This window comes from Myotis lucifugus, unplaced genomic scaffold (assembly GCF_000147115.1).
Source record: "Myotis lucifugus unplaced genomic scaffold, Myoluc2.0 scaffold_90, whole genome shotgun sequence".
In the NCBI taxonomy this organism is placed as follows: Eukaryota; Metazoa; Chordata; class Mammalia; order Chiroptera; family Vespertilionidae; genus Myotis; species Myotis lucifugus.
In genome coordinates, this window is record NW_005871138.1 from 2,509,152 (window position 1) to 2,527,782 (window position 18,631).

An 18,631-nucleotide genomic window follows, 5' to 3' on the forward strand; every position below is an offset into this window, starting at 1 on the left:
TTTTTTCCCCGGAAGAGGTTTTGAGCGCGGAGGTGTTTTTTATAAACCGAACTCCCCAGGTTGTATTTTTTGGAAAAACGTGGCAGCCCCGAATGGGCTCACATCTGGGGATTTGCTTGTTGAGAGAACATGCCGTTCTGTCTTCGACAAATGCCAACTCAAGGCAGGAGGCTCTGCGGGGCCGAGGTCGGCTCCTCTGGGAGCCCGGGGAGCAGAAAATGGCCAAGGCCCGGCCGCCTGGTGCGCACAGAAAAAACACAGTAAGAGGCCTCCAATCTCCAGTACACCCCCCCCCCCCCCCCGCACCCAAAAAAAAAGAAAGGAAAAGGCCAAACCTCAAAGCTCTCAGTCACCATGTGCTTCACAATCCCCGGCCCACCGCAGCTTCTAAGGTAACTCGGCTTTTGTCTAAAATTGAGCCTAACTTTCTAATTCCCTCTCTCAAACAATGATAGTCCTGAGACACCAGCACCCCCTCCCTCAGCCCCATGTGTGGGCGCGGGGCCAGGCACAGTGCCCCATGCACATCATCTCATTGAATCAGAGTGGGATCCTTTAATAAGCCCACTCCACAGATGAAAACACTGACGCTCAGGCAAGGAAAGCTGGTAAGTGGTGGGTTCAAACCTATGTCGGCACAAAACCAAAGCCTTCTAAGCTATCGACTGCTCATTTCTTTAAAGTGAAAATTTTATAATGGAATATTAATCTTCATGGGGTTAATCCAATAAAATTGTCACGGAAAGAGGCTGGCGATGGAGTCACGGAGCAGAACCAACGGTGCTTGCAGTAACGGCTGGAGAGCTCTTTCTGCACAAGGGAGAGGGGCGCGGTTCCTCTGTTCGTTCCTTTTCGGGGTTTATTTCCCTCCATGTCTTCACAACAAAGGGGAGGAGTGGGGCCGGGAATGCCCAGCAACCACGGCAGGACAGCACAGTGGCAGCGAGGTGGGGTCTGGCCTGGCCATGCTGGTCAACCTCCCCGGGTCACTGTCACCCCCTCTCTAACACGGGATAATGAAAGAACCCACCAGTGAGGATGGGAGGCCATGGTGCATGTAAGCACTTACTCAAGCCGGGTTCACAGGAGTGCTCCGACCTGCTCCTCCCCCTGCCAGCCCCATCCTCCCAAACGCCTGGGCAGGACACCTTGCCCAGATCATTCCCTCAGCAAAGGCCATCATCTCCACCTTCAAAATATGTCCAGGGTCACCTACCTCTCACCACTCCTGCTGCCACCCCCCCGCCCCCGGTCCAATCACCGTCACCTCTTGCCCACACAGTCTCCTCTTGGGGTCCCTGCTCTGCCTTCGCAGTCTGTCCCCATGGCAGCCAGAGGGATTCTGCTCAAGGTAAGTCAGATCCTGTCCCTCCTCTGTGTGGAGCTCTCCTAGGGCTCCCGCCTCATTCAGAGTAGAAGCCAAAAACCTAACCATGGCATAGAATGCTCTGGTTACTTCCCTGACCACATCTCCTGCCCCGCTCGCCTCACTGCTCCAGCTACAATGGACTCCTGGCCGTTCCTGAACACACCAGCCTCTATCCCATCAGATCAGCCATGGTGAAAGGAGCTTGAAATCAGCCACGATGAGAGTATTTACACAACAGGAAGTAGCAAACACTACAATTCAGTGCTGCTGCTTTCAAGAGAGCCAGATTACCAGCACAGCACCGCAGTGACCACTGTATTTTAAACTAAAATTAAACTAAAAACACTACTCTTCCTTATTCTCCCCTAATACTCTCTAGTCACCCACCCCTGCTTAATTTTATTCGCAACACTTAACACACTGTTACACTAAATATATATTTGCTATGTCCTTGTTTATTGTCTATCTCTCTTCCACCAAAAACACAAGGTCCAAGAGGGCAAGGTCGAGGTTAGCTTTGCTCTTAGCTTCTTGTCAAGTGCCTGGAACAGTAGCTGCCTCGTACTAGGTGCTCAGTAAATATGTGTTGAATGGATGACTGGCCCCTATGATCATTATTATAAGGAAACCTAAGCATGGATGATATTTCAGACCCCGATGGAACTTGGAGCACTGGTGAAAGTCAAAAAGAAAACATCACGTGGTCCACAGTACTAGCCACGGGACTGCTCTTCCTTCCTGGACATTCGTGTCTTCTTGGTTTTCCACGGCAGACCCCCGCTACCAATTGCAAAGATGCAGTCTTGGGGAAATTCACTCTGGGGGCTGTAGCTTCCCAGAACCAGAGCTGGAGGAGGCATCCATGAGCCAGCCTTGATAGCTGCCCACTCACCACAGTAAAACCTACAGTTTGCAATTTTTTTCCAAGTAGCATCTACCATGGCCTCTCTAAGGTACAAGTTGAGAAATTCTCCAAAGACTCTAAGATTGTTCAACCTCTCTTCCAACGCTAAATTCCTTCTCTACCATCGTAGACAGGCAGTCTTAAGTGGCCTCCACAGTTGGCAAGTCCACCTATGATTAAGCCAAAATCAGCCAACTCATAACCTCACTGCCAATCTGGGCCTATGGGGATATAATTCAGATCAGTTTTTCTTACTGATGGTGAGAAAACTCTTTTTTTTTTACTAAACTGGTCGTGGGTGCCTGGAGCTCAGGAAACGATTTACTTCTGAAAGGGGTGAGGTCCATACGTGGACATGTTAAATGCCATCCTATAATGCACTGGACAGACCTCCACAACAAAAACTGTCCAATCCCCACTGTCCACAGTGTCTATGTTGAGGAAACGTGACTTACCCAAAGACACATGCTTTTTTTCTCATTTCCTTAACACTAATGACCAACTTGGCTGATACTTCATTTTCATACTTTTGTGGGAGACCTGGCTATGGGAAACATGTCCTTTTCCTCTTAAATCTACTCTAGAACAACCATCTCAACAGTAAATGGCGACTGATCCTGAGCCTAGGGTCTGGGAGACAATAGGGAGAGGTGGGGATTGTGGTGAGCTGAGAACTCATCCATCTAAAAGAGACAACCATTCCCCAGCCCCAGTCAATTGAAATCATGTGGAAATGTGGGCACAGTGTTGACAGATCTTCTGATATTTTTAATGGAAGCCAGAAATGTGCATTTTTGTGTGAAATGTCCAGATTTTCAAGCACTGGCTCCCTTTTCTGTTTTAAATATTCTGCAGACCAAATAAAACGCATCTTGGTTGCTGGCGTGCAACCTCTGTTGCATCAGATGTTACTGCAGTGTCACTAGACGGAACATGGAAAAGTCCAGCGGAGGCAAGAATGGAGGGCAAAGCTCAAAGGAGGAAAGGAACCACGGGCTGATCACCGGAGGCCCAAGGACGTGAGCCCCGCACAGCTGGGCTCACTCCTTCCACTCCAGGGGATACCGAAGCATCTCCAACTTCTCTGCCGAAGTCCAGTGCATCCCCCATGCTAGGCTGGAGTGTCCCAAAGACAGTGCGGATTTTGTACAAGACGCCATGAAAGAGATGACCCCTCTGAATGCCCTTCTTTGAAATAAGATAATCCACTAGGGTCGTGGGGACAGTAAGTAGCATGCCTTAAAGTTCCAACCTCATAGGAGTGTTTGAGGAGAAAAGATGATTCACCCAGAGCACAGCGCAGCACCCGGAAGGACTACGGAATTCACACAGGGCCCTGCAGGCCAGTAGGAGAGGAGTGGAGAGGGTCTAGAGCGGCATTAGAATGCAGTTTTGGGGTCCACCACCCCACTCTCAGCAAACGTTGCTGACTGCAGTTTGGAAATCTTCCCTTTCCTACTCCATCCCTAGTTCCAGAGGTGGCACACGACAAAGTATAGAATCCTTCTGAACTAAGGAGTGATTAAGAAATGGGTACGTCACCTACATTTGAGTTCTTGAACCAGCTGTCCCCGAATGCAGGACTCCCCAGAACTTTTCATTTCCCCACGTCAATACATTTCCTTTTGCTGAAACCACCTCGAAAGTAAGTTTTCTGTTACTTACATGCAGAACAATCTCAACAGCTGTGTGGCCCCTTGGCCGGGATTTTGCTGACCCTGAGCTTTGGGGTGGGGAAGGCAGACTATGGATCCAGTGCCGTCAGCTTGGACATTTTGGTTCTTTAAAGCTCTGAGAGCTGAGCTCACTTCCGCACCCCCACTGCCCCTGCCTAATTACTCACCTTTCCAATCTCCTGTGTGGATCCTTCACGGCCCCCCTTCTTTCCACTTTCATGTCTGTAGCCATTGGAAACTATCACCCCGTCCCTTGCAATGTGAACAACACAAGAAATGCTTTGCCATTCTAAACAGTGGCTGACAACCATTTATGAAACCTGCAAACATTTCACCACTCCTAAATCAACCCCAGATGACAAAATCATCATCATCATGCAACTAACGAAAACCCGGAGGAGGGTGAATTTGGACCACGTTGCCATTACCCATGATGAGGGGTGATCAGGAAAAAAATCCTGAGAAAGACATAAAAATGAAGCAAACTGATTGCTCCTTGGAAGAAGTCTCAGCCCCCCTCCCCAGGAGACTCAAGTCCTACTTTTTCCTGGAAACAATTTTTTAGCATCTCTTGGCATCCTTCTGGTCAGGAATTGGTAAAAAGAAAAGGAAAGAGAGAACGAGAGAAGGCGCAATGCCTTTTCACTGAAATTGGATTCCTGGGATCTGAGGCTGTGTTTGGGAGAGTGATCACACACTGTGAGCAAGTACGTGCGTTTTGGTGATTTAAAAATCAGGACATTTCTCATAAAGATCCAGAGTGTAGCGTCCTTTGAGAAACCAGAATACATGGCAATATAGGGTCTTCATTCCGCACCGCCCTGCCCACTTCATTAACTTGGTTATCTGTCTGGCCACTTTGGGTATCTGAGCTTGCAATGATTGATTTCAGATTTAGTTCCTAAGTATCTATTAAAAAATCATTTCAAAATTATAATAATCCTGACTTCAGACGTGTCTGATTGAATGGCTGTGGGATTCGAATCATGGCCCTACCTGACCAGGCCCCTCCTCCATGACCTCATCTGCCCCTGAACCATGTGATCTCCCCCAGCCCCATCAGCCTCCAGGCCGCTTCCATCTCAGAGCTTTTGAATGTGCCCTTTCTAGAGTGATCTCCCCCAGATATCGGCACCCTCCCTCCTTCAGAGCTGTGTGCTCAGTGGCTGCCTGCTCAGAGGCCTCCCTGTCCCGGGTACATTCTATCCACCTTCTCTCGATTTTTCCACACAGGCTTGTCACCATCTGACAGTCTATGTCCCTTGCATGTTTATGTGCTTACATTTGGTCTTTCCATACTTAATTGCAGCTCCATGAGGGAGCAGGTTCAGGTTGTGTTTGTTCACTATTATATCCTTTGTGCCCAGAGCAGTGTGCCTGGCACACATTTTTGAATGAATGAATGAATGAATGAGGAAGCTCAGTTTTCCATATTCAGGAGGAAATGGAGGTGGGAAATGAGGTGCAGGAGGAAGGTGAAGGAGGCAAACCCAGGAAGTCTGCCCCACTAGTCACTGAAAATCAGGCAGACCTTTCTAGAGAAGAAGACATTTTCCGTGACAGAAGAAAGGGAATGAGAAGAAAAATGAAAATCCTGAAATTGGAGCCTACGGCAGCATTGCAGCGCAAGGGTTTTGATGTGTTCTTCTCCACCCCTGAGCCACGCGACCCAAAGTCCCACCTCTTCTTGGGACAGGGTGGGGGTCTGTGTCACGGACTGGCCTTGTGACTACGGCAAGCCCTGGCCCGGGGCCTCCGTGCCCTCATCTGTTCTAGGCTGCCGACTGAGGACTTGTCCTGGCAGCGTCTCACATGGGGACGCAAAGAGCCAGTGTCTCTGGCTGGGTCTGAAGTCACCTGGAAAGGCCTGAGCTGTTTTCCAGCGTGAGCCTCCCGTCCCAGGCACGCTTCCCTTCTCGTCCACAGCAGACTGGACCAAAGTGCATTTGTGCTGCCCAAGCAGATGTGACTTCTGGAGTTACTTTTTCCTCGACGGACCATCAATAGCATTTAACCATCACTTTTGCCGTGTGCCAGGGGCTCCTCTCGGCAGGTCATAGTTGTTAACTCTTACGATGTGGATTCACTTCATAAATGAGGAAACTGAGTCAGTAACAAGTTAGGTAAACCCAAGGTTATGTGGCTAGTAAGTAGTAGACTCTGGATTTGAACCTGGACAGACCAGTTTCTAACCCCGGCGTTATGCTGCACTTGAAAGTTAATAGGACACACGAATACATCCTTGTAAAACACCGAAAAATTACCGCTAAGACTAATGCTGCCTCTGTTTCCCTCTCATGCCTATCACTAATTAATTAATTGTCCAGTTAAATGAAGGTGAAACAGAGGGTGATTTAATTCTTCCTGTGGTGGTTAAAGAGGCAGGGAGTGCAGGAGTTATGAAGACAACCTCTGGAGCCATCCTCCTGCATACAGAGCCTGGCACTGCTGCTTACTCACTGTGTGATCTTGAGTAAGTCACTTAACCTCTCTGTGCCTTACTTTCCTCTTCTAAAATGGGAATTCTAACAGCACTTCCTTGGTATAACTCTTGTGAGGAATAAATGAGTTGGTGCCTATACTCATTCAGAACAGATCTTAGCATTGAGCAATCACTCAAGAGGTTATTTTTATTAACAATATAGTCATCCAAAGGGTAGTCATTCTTCTTGTAAAGATATGAGACACAGGCTAAATGTATTCAGACACTAGCGTGCCCTGATACAACTTTCCCAACATCCTTGAGAGACCTCATTTGTTTCATTTTATTCCCCTGAGAACAGAGTGTAGAAGTTCCGTTCTGGTTAGAAGGATGGTTATTTGGGCATTCATTCATTGTCATCAGCTTGCGGGGAAGAGCTTTAGAAGTAAATGATTTCATTTAAATGAACAGATACTTGGAAAATGTCACATTTTCAGATTTGTGTTTCTCAGGCTTTGCTCATGAATCTGCCACACCTGGGTGCCACTTTGGCTAGTTCATTACCTGATGGACTTGATTTTAAACCGTTTTGGTCTTAAGCATTTAAAGTGGGTGAAACCATTTGTTTGAAATTTTGTTCTACCTTTTCCAAATGCATGAGAAAATAAAGACAAAAACATGCAAAAACATCCATGCATGTTTCAGTGAATGTGGAGAGGGTGCACATCCCGTTGGCAAGAAGACTGCCCTTCGGAGACTAGTGGATCCTTCCAGAATGTGTACAGTCTCGAGATGCTTCTACCTGAAGAACAGATGGGAATAAGTCCAGGGGCAAGAAATCTTCACTTTCCTTGAGTACTTCTGGGGGTGTGGGTGCAATTCCATAGAACCCTAAGCACACCAATCTCGGAACGCATAGACTGTGTCCCCGCCATCAGTGTGCTTACATTGTATAACAAACCCCAGAGAGACAGCATTTGCCCCGTGAATAGGGGAAGAGTGTGGAGCTGAGAGGACGCCAGTGACCTGCCCAACTTCACACAGCAGGTGGGGGCTGGAGTGTGGAGTCCCGCTTCCCCAACAGCTGCCCAACCTCTGACAACTCTGCTGCAAGGCCCCGCATGGTAGCCAAGGGCCTGGCCTGGTCTGAGGAGGAGGACACAACCCCTTGGTCAGCAAGACTCCACAGAGATTCTTACAAAGGCTGTCACCTAGAGAAGGCTGCCACAGCCCACTGCCGTGACTTTTTCCACTTGTTGTTCGAGAAAGAGTCCATCCATTCTTAATAAGACAGGTAAACGTCCAGAGACTCGGGCTCACTGAGGATGAAGGACGCTGCCGAAATGTCAGAATCGGCCGTAATTAACCCACTGTGGGTCAGGGAGAGGTCTCTGTGAGTGTCCATGTGCTTGCTCCAGAAGGGCTGCAGGTCGTGCGGGGTCGGGCCTGGGCTTTGGGCCAGAGAGACCTGGAATGGAATGCCACTGGACAGCAGCTACTCCCCGTCTCAACCTCAGTTTTCCCATTTGTTAAACAGATACACACATGTCATGGGATTTTTGTTGTGGTTGTAGAGAGGATTAAATGAGTTTTGCGAAGGTGCCTCACACATCATAACTCCTGTGAGAGACTTTTAAATCCACTTCTTCCCTCTCCAATTCTCCTCCCTGAATATTGAGATTATGTTGATTCAAAACCCTCAGGTAAAGGCATACTGGTATACTTTAATTCTTCAAAGTCCCAGAAGCCTGGAGAAGTTTCATTCACGCGAGAATGACACAAGGTTAAAACTCCCATAGGGATATCTAACTCTTACACATTAGCATAGCCCTATGCAATATTTAATCTCTGTTCTGGGAATAGGGAAACTGAGGCACAAGCCGGCAGCAGGGCTCCCAACTCCTGACTCTCAATCATGCACTGAACTATAAATATAAGTGAAGACCAGGATTTAGACTAGGCTAACTGGTAGAGCATATCAGATCTGGGACATTCTGAGTAGGCACCAGTCAAAGCTGGGGTTAGGTGCGGGCCATGCTGTCTTTGGCAGGATAAGGCAGCAGGAAAAAAATGAGAAAACTTTTGTTTTTCTTTTTCAATTCATTAAGGTTTGTTGGGGTGAGCAAGAATCTCATTTTTTTTTTCTTCCCATGACTTCCCTTTTATTTTAACGGGGAAACGTGCATTTCAAAGACTGCTCAATAGCAGCGTTGAAGTCTCAAGTTCAATCACAATGTCCCCATTGTGGCTGGGGGACTCCTTGGCCTTTAAGCTTGGGTTATAAAAATTTGGTCTGAGCCCAAAGTCTGGCTTTAATAGAATATTTTAATTTTGTTTAATGAATATTATTTTAAATCTGTTTGGCAGTTTTAAAATGTGTTCTTTTATTTTCAAATTAAAATTTACTAATGTTCAGTACTTTCTCGGGTGTGGGGGTGCAGCGAGGAGTGGGGGTGATAATAATACAAGCTACCATTTATTGAGTGCTTACTATGTGCCAAACACCCTGCTACGTGCTTTATGTGTGCAACCTCTTTTAACCCTCACAACCACCCAGTGAACAGCGGCCCTGTTGCCTCCACTGTCCTGGAAGTGAGAGGGTCAGCTCCTAGCCCACCAAGGTGGCAGAGTTAGTGAGCAGTGGACTTAAGGCTCAGACCAGATCTGAGTTCAGGGTCTGTGCTATTAACCACAGCTGTACATTCCCTTGATATTGAAAAAGGACTTGACTGACCAATAGCTTAAAGGCATATTACTGACCTAGGATACAATTCCCTGTAACTTCAAGGCTAGTAATAGCTGGCTTGAGCACATGGCTAGCTTATTGAGCATTCAGCGTAGACAGGCACCATAGCAAAGTGAGGTGTTTTACATGTAATACCTCATTTAAATTCTCACTAAGACTCTTTGAAGCAATTATTATTGTTATTTTTATATTATCCCAATTTCATAAAGGAGCAACTGAGGTCCAGAGAGCCTAAGTCATTTTCCTAAGTCACACAGCTTAATAATAATAATAATAATAATAATCCAGTAACTGACATTATTAACTTGATCTCCACAATAGCTCTTTGAGGAAGGCATATTATTATCCAGCCTGTTGTACAGATGAAGAAACTGAGGCAGGGAAAAGTTTGGTCACTTGCCTAATGTTAAGTAGTTGGTTAATGCTGAGCAGGCATTTGAACCCAAGCAGCCTGGCCCCTGGGTTCATGCTCTTAATCTCTAGGCTGTAAGTCAGAGCTAACGCTTGGGCAGTCTGACTCCCCCCACTCCTGCCTGTTCCCCACCGCCTCTGAAGGAAAGCAGAAGGTTGACTTCTGCCTGAGGCAAGACGTGGGCCATGGCGTTGCCTGACACAGTTCGAGGCGCAGAAGCCAGTGTACTGCTCTTACTGAGTGAGGCCTGGCTTCACTGGCTGAGGGTCTGCAGGGTTGGTCTTTCCCTCCATCCTGCTGCTGGAAAGCTCAAGAAGTCATATCACTGCCCTTTGAATCCTCAATGGGAAAGAGAGACAGTGAGATATTGGTAAAAACACACTGGGATCCTGCTGTCAGAGGTGCCGGTTGGGGTCCTTCTTGCTCTGGACCCCCAGGAATCAGCCTCGCACCTAGAACACAGCTCAGTACATACTGTTGTAAAATGAGTGAAAGAATGAATGCATTTGTAACTTTCTCCCATCACGTGCAATGTATCAGGCATGTAGGAGACATTTGGTTAATAATAAATCAGTGAAATGGTCTATGAAATGTCCCAAGAGTATATTCTTCCTTGTCAACAAAATTTGTCTTGTCATATTGCAATAGCTCAGGAGTCAGCACACTTCTTCTGTAACGAGCCAGAGAGAAAATAGATTAGGCTTGGCAGGTCATGTGATCTCTGTTATTGAGTTAACTACTCAACTGCTGTTTTCGCACGACAGCAGCCACAGGCAACAGCTTAGACCAGCTAACTGCAGGGAAGCAGCCACCAGGTCAATAGATTCCAACTCTAAACCTTCCTCAAGTCCTACAAGGACAGGCTCGAGATTCTGTGAAAATCAGCAGATGTCTCGTAACTGAACCCAACTTTTGTTGGCTCAACCCAACCTGCTTCTCAGTTAATATCCCCGAGGCAAAAGCAGCTCTCCTGGGCAGGCAGGCAGGCAGAGGAAAGGTAGCTCTTAAAATACCAGAGGGACAGGCCTAGGACTCAAGCCTGGGTTCAGTCCTGGCTACGACACAAGCCGTGTAGCCTCGGACAAGTTCATTCACCTCCCTGAGATTCCGTTGCCGCGGCTGTAAAATAGGGATAATAAGAATAATAGCACGTTCCATCGAAGGCTATTTAGAGACAAAAATATAAGTGTTTGCTTAGCACGTAAGTGTTCAATAAATATGGGCTACTTGGTATTTCCAAATAAATCTTGTATTCTCTTAAAAATAAAAACTAATTTACTAAAAATAAGCCGGGCTGCCAATCAATACACACACACACACACACACACACACACACACACACGCTAGCAAAGCTGCAGGAAAAGACATTTCCAAAATCAGCTTTCTAAAGACACTCTCGCAAGGCATTCTAGGGGCCCCAAGCTGTCAGAAAATTCTCCACTTTAGCTCAAGCCCCCCAATCTCTCCATCTGCTTCTATGTCCTTTTTGTCACTTTGCCTTTCTTGTCGGGGCCAGAGCAAAACTGAAGACGTTCGGAGCGTTTCGGACATTTGCTGGGTTTAAGACATTCTTTCTCCTTCCCCTGCCCACACCCCAACATGAACGTCTCCAGGGAGTACGGCATCTTTAGGCAGAGGACAGCTCGGGCCCATGGCAGACCGGAGGTGAATAATCTTCGCGGCCCCATTCTTGTTCACGGCTGGATGGGACCAAAACTCTGTTTACAACACAAGGGGCAAGTCACAACTTGCTCTGCCACATGACACCATCCCAGCAGCGAGTCACCGCTTCCTGCTACTGCACAGTCACACAAAAGGCTGGAGGTGCAGGAATCTGGCGAGGAGTCCTTCTCCGCCACCGCCCCCTTTCTGACCAGAGGGACATTCAGACCTTTGCTAGAGAGACAAATGCTTCTAGAACACACTGAAACCAAAGTCCCTTTACATGAAAACAGTCACACCCACAAAAGAAAACAACCTCTCTGCATGGACACCCTTTCTCTCTCTCCTAAGAAAAGAAAAAAAAAAAAGCTTTATCCCTGCAAGGAATTCCATCAGCACCTGGTTGGTACCAGGCAAGGGGATGTCGCCGACGCTCACTCTGTCTCTCTGTATTTCAGGGAGCTGCCAATCAACAAAGACCTAAAGGTTGGCACTTATGCGTTGCACCCCAAATGCTAAAAACATGTCCATGGTCGCAGGAATAAAAAAATTGTTCTGGGAACTATTAACACTTTCATCACAAAGTGACTACAGGAAGGAGACGGGCAGTGAGGAAACCGACCAGAAGGAACACAAGAAAGACATTTTCAACCTTGGGCTTCTGTGCATCCAAGCACCAGGAATAAAACATGTGCTTTGGAGTGAGGGGTGGCTCCTGAACCCACTTTTCCTCCTGAGCAGTAAGAGGGGTGATTGAAGGAGATGGAAAACCGGGCCTCCTCTCTCACTTTACCCCAAGAACGTCTTCCATTGTCCTCAGAATCCAAATCGAATGGAGATTGTTCAAACCGTGGGCTCAGAAACCCCCTTTCTGTGTCCACTTCAGCTGAACGCGTCTGTGAGGCAGGAATTTAGACTTGGCCGAGGTAAGGAGAACTGGTGATTCCCCCCCCACCCCCCCGGTTTGGTGACCTTCATGGGGCTTATTTATGCACTTCAAGCTCATGACCTAATACATGTTGGTTTGGCTTCTCTTCTCATAATAGCAGCCTGTAAAAAGCTTTTGAGAATTCCCCGTGTTTTCTTATTTTGGGTCAAGAAAATAAAATCGATATCTAAGTACCCTTCAAAAAATGGTCTGCGCAATCTAAAAATTTGGAATGTTTCCACTAGGGCTAAGGATATCTCTTAAAGCCTCAACGATCATCAAAGTTCAGACCAACATTTGCCATTTTTAAGGTGAGATATCTGGTAACGGCATATGTGAGAATTAGCTAAGAGGGACTTTTTGACATAAGTCAAACAATGACATTTAAAACTCACGTTAAAGCAATTACTGTGCGGAATTTTCCGTGTTTTTCCCATTTCTTAAACAGAGTGTATATGTTTTCAACATATTTCTTGCTGTAATTTTCTTTCTTGGCAAACCCACATCTTACCATGAAACCCAAAGTATGCACGCTTCAGAAACAATAATGGCTGAAACAGACTCGGCTGTCGCGGGCATGATTTTTCTTTACGAAATTAAAATGTCTTTTGGCTAACACACTGTATATTTCAGCTATGAAAGACGATTCTTGGGAGATGACTAGGAAAGAAAGGGGAACTGACAGATTCAGCTGATGCGAGACAAACGTAAGTTGCTATATTCACACAGTAGTCGGGCTCTCCAGTGCCTCGTTCTTTGGGGGAAAGAGCTGTCGATTTTTATCATTTTTCTTAAGTTAAATGCACAGAGAATTAACAACTCTCCCTGGAATGACTGTGAGCAGATATGTACGGATATGCTACATCTGGGAATGCACAGATTTTTAAAAATCTAACTTTACACTCACAAAGAAAACAGGGGGGGGGGGGTCCAAAGCCATTGAAATCACACACATTTTCATGTTATCGACGCATCACCATTGACACGAATGACAACATCATTTCTAGCCTCTTTTAAGTGCTTTGTTCATTTAAAAATATGTCTAAAATTAGCATTATCGGGGCAAGACAGCTTCACTGTAAGAGTGAAGTTGTCTCCCAGCTAGCTGTTCAGCGAAGTTCCTGCTGCAGATTTCGGCCTGTATCTGAAACAGAGGCAGACTTTGCAAAGCAGCTTGAGCAGACACATCTGCGCCCTAACTAGCATCATCAGAAGGGCGATGACAGCGATGACGAAGCCCCTGCTCCAGACCCGGGACGTGTGCTGAGACCCTCTCATCCATCCTGCCAGGCTGCGTGCCACGGTGGGGGCCCTCGCAGCGCCCCCTGACCCTCAGCCCGCCTGTCCCTGATTCAGGCAACCCATGGCCTCCCTTAACCCTCCAAGTGGCAAAGAGAAATTTTTTCCAGTTACCTGCCTCTTGGGACCACCTGTTCCAAATTATTCTTCGCTCTCCAAATGTTTATAATCTAACCCTCAAACAACAACCCACCCCATAGCAATCTAGCACCTTCCAGCAAACTCAATTTGGGCTGCCTCCCGTAACATTTTAGGGCCTTGCCACTGCCGATAAATTTATTGACTCTTTTTAGGAACTGAAATGTGTGGTGTTATAGTATCGAAGGAACAAATCAAATTAGCCCTTGTAAATAAACAGTCATTTTCCTTTACGGAACCACACACACACACACACACACACACAAAACCTGCTAAATAACAAAGGCTTATAGCTGTGTTCTCTAAGTAATATGATTTTTTTTTTCCTGTTTTAAAACAACAACAAAGAATTTCAGGGCAGCATCAGAAAATAATTGTGCTCACCCGGCCAGCGTGGCTCAATGGTTGAGCATCAACCTATGAACCAGGAGGTCATGGTTCAGGAGGTCATGGTTCGATTCCTGGTCAGGGCACATGCCCGGGTTGCAGGATCAATCTCCAGTGTGGGGTGTGCAGGAGGCAGCCGATCAATGATTCCTCTCTCATCATTGATGTTTCTATCTCTCTCTCCCTCTCCCTTCCTCTCTGAAATCAATAAAAACATATAAGAAAAATCATAATTGTGCTCCATGCAATTAAAACCATCCAAAATCAGCATCTCTCTGCAAGGGGAACGAGGGCATAAATGTTCTCTGTGCCAAGCGTTCATAGCACATGGCGAAGGCCAAGGTCTGAAGGCCTAGATTCTGGTTTCACTTACTCTGTGGCCTCTCAGGAGTCACTGGACTTGAGACTCAATTTTCTCGCTAACAAAGTTGGAATAATAACGACATAATAAATACCTAACTCAAAGGGTTGTTGTGAGAACCCATCCTAAAAACACGTCTCAGAGTCACCCTCAGGCCTGGCATACAAGTGCTCAGTTAAGTGGTAGCTACTTTCATCATGATCATTAACACAAGGATATGATTTGCAAATGGAGAGAAATGGCAAAGGCACCAGTACGATGAAAACGAGCAAAAAGGAGAAAAAAGAGGCAGCAAAAGTAAATTTAAGAGATTGTGGCTTTTTCCATCCTTTTCCCCCTAAAGACAACCTGGCAGGTACTTTCATATCTTGAAATTGATTTTAAATCACACACAATAAAGAACAAAGTCCCTGCCCTTCTGATTCATTTACAAGGAGACCAGTGGGTCTGAGCCAGTTACACTAAGTACTTGCCACCTGAATGAGGGGGGCCACCCTCGGATTAGAAGAGGTGTTAGCCAAACACCATTAGGCCAGTTAAGGTCTTCAAACAGCCAAAATGACGCATTGTCTCTCGGCTAATTGTTTCCCTACCAGAATCTTCCTTTTGTCTTGTGTGTTTGGGACTGTTTGAACTGCCAAATTGATTGGGGGGAGGGGGCTATTAAGAAAGCTGTTATGATACTGGGGGATGGGGATCAGGGAGGAAGGTGGGAAGTGTGTGTGAGCGTGTATGTGTGTGTTTTCTGTCAACAGGCTGTGTTTTCTCAACTGTGGGGTTAATTCTCTGTAAAGAGATTCCTTTTGAGTGGAGTCCACCAACTCCTTTTGCAGAGCAGCTAGCTGGGAGAGAAGTTTCCTTCCACTAACAAAACCAGACTTGGCAAGCGTCAGAGGGTTCAGCCTTTAGAGGTAACCGAATAACCAGCCACTTCGCGTCCACAAACTCCACAGATAAGCACTACGTAATTAGGCGAATTCCTCCTTCATATAAAATCTTTGGGGGAGAAGGTTCCCCTCTCTCCTGAGGAATTCCTGTCTTCTCACCCAGCCTACACACACACACACACACACACACCACTCAACGCTCACACACGTGCACCTCTGACCTGTGGCCACTGCATGCAATCTCTTACATGCAATTTAAATGCTGACCCTTTTACTTCTTCCCCAAGCATTTTTACATGAAGGAGGCCTGCCCAGCTAAGACAAAACCTCACCCCAGTTGTAACTTCCATCCATCCTCTCATAGAGGCTAATGCTTTTCTCATGGTGTCCGTGGATATTTAGGGACAAGCAAATATCGAAACAAGATATCTCCACTCCCTTCATTTGCTCCTGACAGCCCCGGGCTCTCTCTCGGCATCTGTCACGAGCTGCTGGGAACCCCACTTATGCACCATAACGGCCTGCGATTTTATTATACAAGGAGTTTATTGCTGGCCTAATTAGTTTCAAACTGGGCATTCCAGCTGAGGACACCTAAAAAACATCTGGTAGAAGGAGCGAGAAGGAGTCCTTGTTCCGAGCCGGTTATGGTTGGATTTCTGCGTAACTCGGGTCTCCTGCACCGGACACAAGTTATCTTTGGAAAAGTAACTGAAAAAAAATAAGGAAACGGTTTCTTCTTTGTGGGAAAGGAGCCGTCTTGTCATGGGGGAACCAGAAACGTCTTAAAGTGGACGTGTTTGGACTGCGTGTACTTTTCCCCAAGCTGCTGGGATCTCAATAGCTTGCTCAAACCTAATGCAAAATGTACTTTGCTACACCACAGGGCGGTTTTGCTGAGGACTTTTTCGTTCTCCCAGCAGCAGCTAGCACTTTATCAATTTATCCATCTGGAACAGGGCTTGCAATCTCTTACATGCAATTTAGAGCAGAAGCAATACCGCTGATTTGAAACAGTGTGTCTTGGGTGTTTTTTGCCAAATGGTAATCCTATAACAAGTCAACAAATCATAGCTCTTTATATGTTCAATACAACACAAAAGACATGAAAAGAAGATTCTAAAATGTAAGTGATTAAAGCATCTGTTGTCTAAAAAAGTCCCAAAGTATTGGATAACATCTTTGTGTTTTTTTTTATTTTAACTTTCTTTAGTGATTTAATATTTGGGAAAGAGATTTATGTGTTTACAGAGTTTTCTCATACCCACAGCCACTGTACTAGATGAGCTATTTCAAGATGGAGGAAAAATGCTAATTCCTTTAAGAGAAAATAATAATATCGTGAAGCCTAAGTTGCAAGAGAAGAATGGAGTAACTATTAACTATGTATGAGACAAATGAACTCACTAAGAAAAAGTTCAGCTCCTTTCAACTCTAGCCAGCACTGGTTGAAATTGCAAAATTTGGAGTTTCTTTCAAAGGCAAGGAGATTATGAACACAAACACCATTTATAGGTAGTCAAAAGCAAGATTCAAGCCATCCTAATTTGTTACATAAAAATTGTATTAACTTTCCTTAGTCTGAGGATGTCTAAATACAAGCAAGTATAAAGCTTAAGGGGTTTAAAGGGAGAGAAAAGTGGGGAATAAGTGGGTAAAGTTGCCTGAAAGATTTTTTTCACAAAGATTATTTTTTTACAGGAGGTTCCTCTCTCTCTCTTCCCCCCAAATGGGGCATGGATGGGTAATAGGGCTAGCTACTAGCTCAGAGCGCATACCCTGGTAGCAGAAATTTCACTCAAGCAAGAAAGGAAGGGCTCGTGAAATTAATACATTCGGTTTGAAATACAACAACTGTCCGCTGGTCATAATTTCCTTTGCAAGGGAGCTCCCTAACTCAAACATAATTCAGCACTCAGATTCTTACTTGATGTTTGTAAATCATTCTACCCCCCTCCGCTCTGGCGAACAACTCCCCACTCTGATATTCACTCATTCCACTGCACCTCGTAATTAAAAGGTACCTCCACCAGGAGTGATTTATACCTCAGCGTTATAAAAAAAAAGTAATTAAAGATTACGTAGCATTTCGGGGAAAGGGGAAGAAAGGAAAATAGTATCCATAAAAATGCGGCATTGGTCTTGTGTGTTTTTTGGGAAAATAACACTAATTCAGAATGCAGCCTCGTGCACGCTTGTCACTTATTGAGGAGGCTGCACTTGGGGGAGACAGGGACCTTGCACCGCCAAGGCGCCCCACTTTCAACAGCTGAGAAATGCGCATTGAAGATTTTGTGATGCGGGTATTTGTATTGTTACCAGTCAAGCTTTCCTAGCATTCTTTGAGCTTACAAACTATTTATTTGGGGGCAGGAAATATACTTAAGGAGTAGGGCCAGCCCGGCCTTTTAACCTCCAGGCGCAGGACTGGAAAACAATTCCATTCTCTACTTTCTCCCATTACAACAAAACCCTCGCCTCCTTCTAAGCATCCTTTGGAAGTAAAGTGTTTTAAGTTTCAACTCCAACTGCAGCCAGCGCCAGGACGCCCGCTCCCTTACAAAGCCGGGAGGGCTGGACCAGCGCAGGCCGAGCGCAGAGGAACTTTAAGAAAGAAACGGAGCCTCCAGGAGGCTCAGTGTGCCGTTCCGGCCCGGCCCGGAATCCCAGCGACTGCTCCTCGGTTACCCCGTGAAGAGCGCCCAAGGGCGTGAGCTGGGTTCGGGCTCCCGGTGCCTCCTCGGTCCGATTGCGGGAGCGCCCCTTCCGAGAACCACCCGGGCCATAAAACTACCCAAACGCAGTCCGTCCAGACGCGTCCACACCGCTTGCGCGACATGCACTTGTCCCGCGCGGGAGAGCAAACTTCAGGGTCGTTGCTCCCCGAGCGCACGGGGAAGCCGAGGCCCGGAACCTGGGACGCACTTTCTCGGAACAGGATCTGTCCACCGTCCCGGCTGCCCTGGTACCTCCTCAGGCCTGGGAGCCCCGATGGACCCGTGCGCCCCCGAGCACCCCGACAGCTGCGGAGGCCCAGGCTGGGCAAGTGCTGCAGAGAGGCGCCAGGCGAGGGGGTCCGCGGCGACCCCGGCCCGGCGAACCCCGCCGGCGGCCCGGGGTGGGCGCCGCGGGAGGTACTCACCGCGCGCAGTGGAGAGAACGCCCCGGCGCGGTGCGGGCTGGCGGGTCCGAAGCGGCGGGCGACTGCGGCGGGCACGTTGCCGCCTCTGCCGCCGCCGCTGCCTCCGCCTCCTGTGCTGCCGCGGCTGCTGGCTCCGGGAGGACCGGCCCCTTCCCCTCCCTGGGCCGGGCCCTCCCTCTGCCCCCGCCCGGGTCCCCGCGCCGATGCGTGGGCGCGTGGGGGAGCCGAGGCGCGGCGCTGGGCTTGGCGGGTACACACCTCCGGCGCCTGGACGCGGGCGCGGGGCTCCGGCCCTGCA

General features: G+C 47.3%; 1 protein-coding gene across 1 annotated transcript in view; it reads right to left on the reverse strand.

The window, feature by feature from the left end:
• The window catches only part of EYA2 (EYA transcriptional coactivator and phosphatase 2), a 209,550-nt gene extending 190,934 nt beyond the window's left edge, over positions 1–18,616 (reverse strand). The window contains exon 1 of the mRNA XM_014458065.2: positions 18,592–18,616. The gene's annotated coding sequence lies outside the window, so the exon portion shown is untranslated. The remainder of the gene's footprint in view (positions 1–18,591) is intronic.
• Positions 18,617–18,631: the final 15 nt, after the last annotated feature.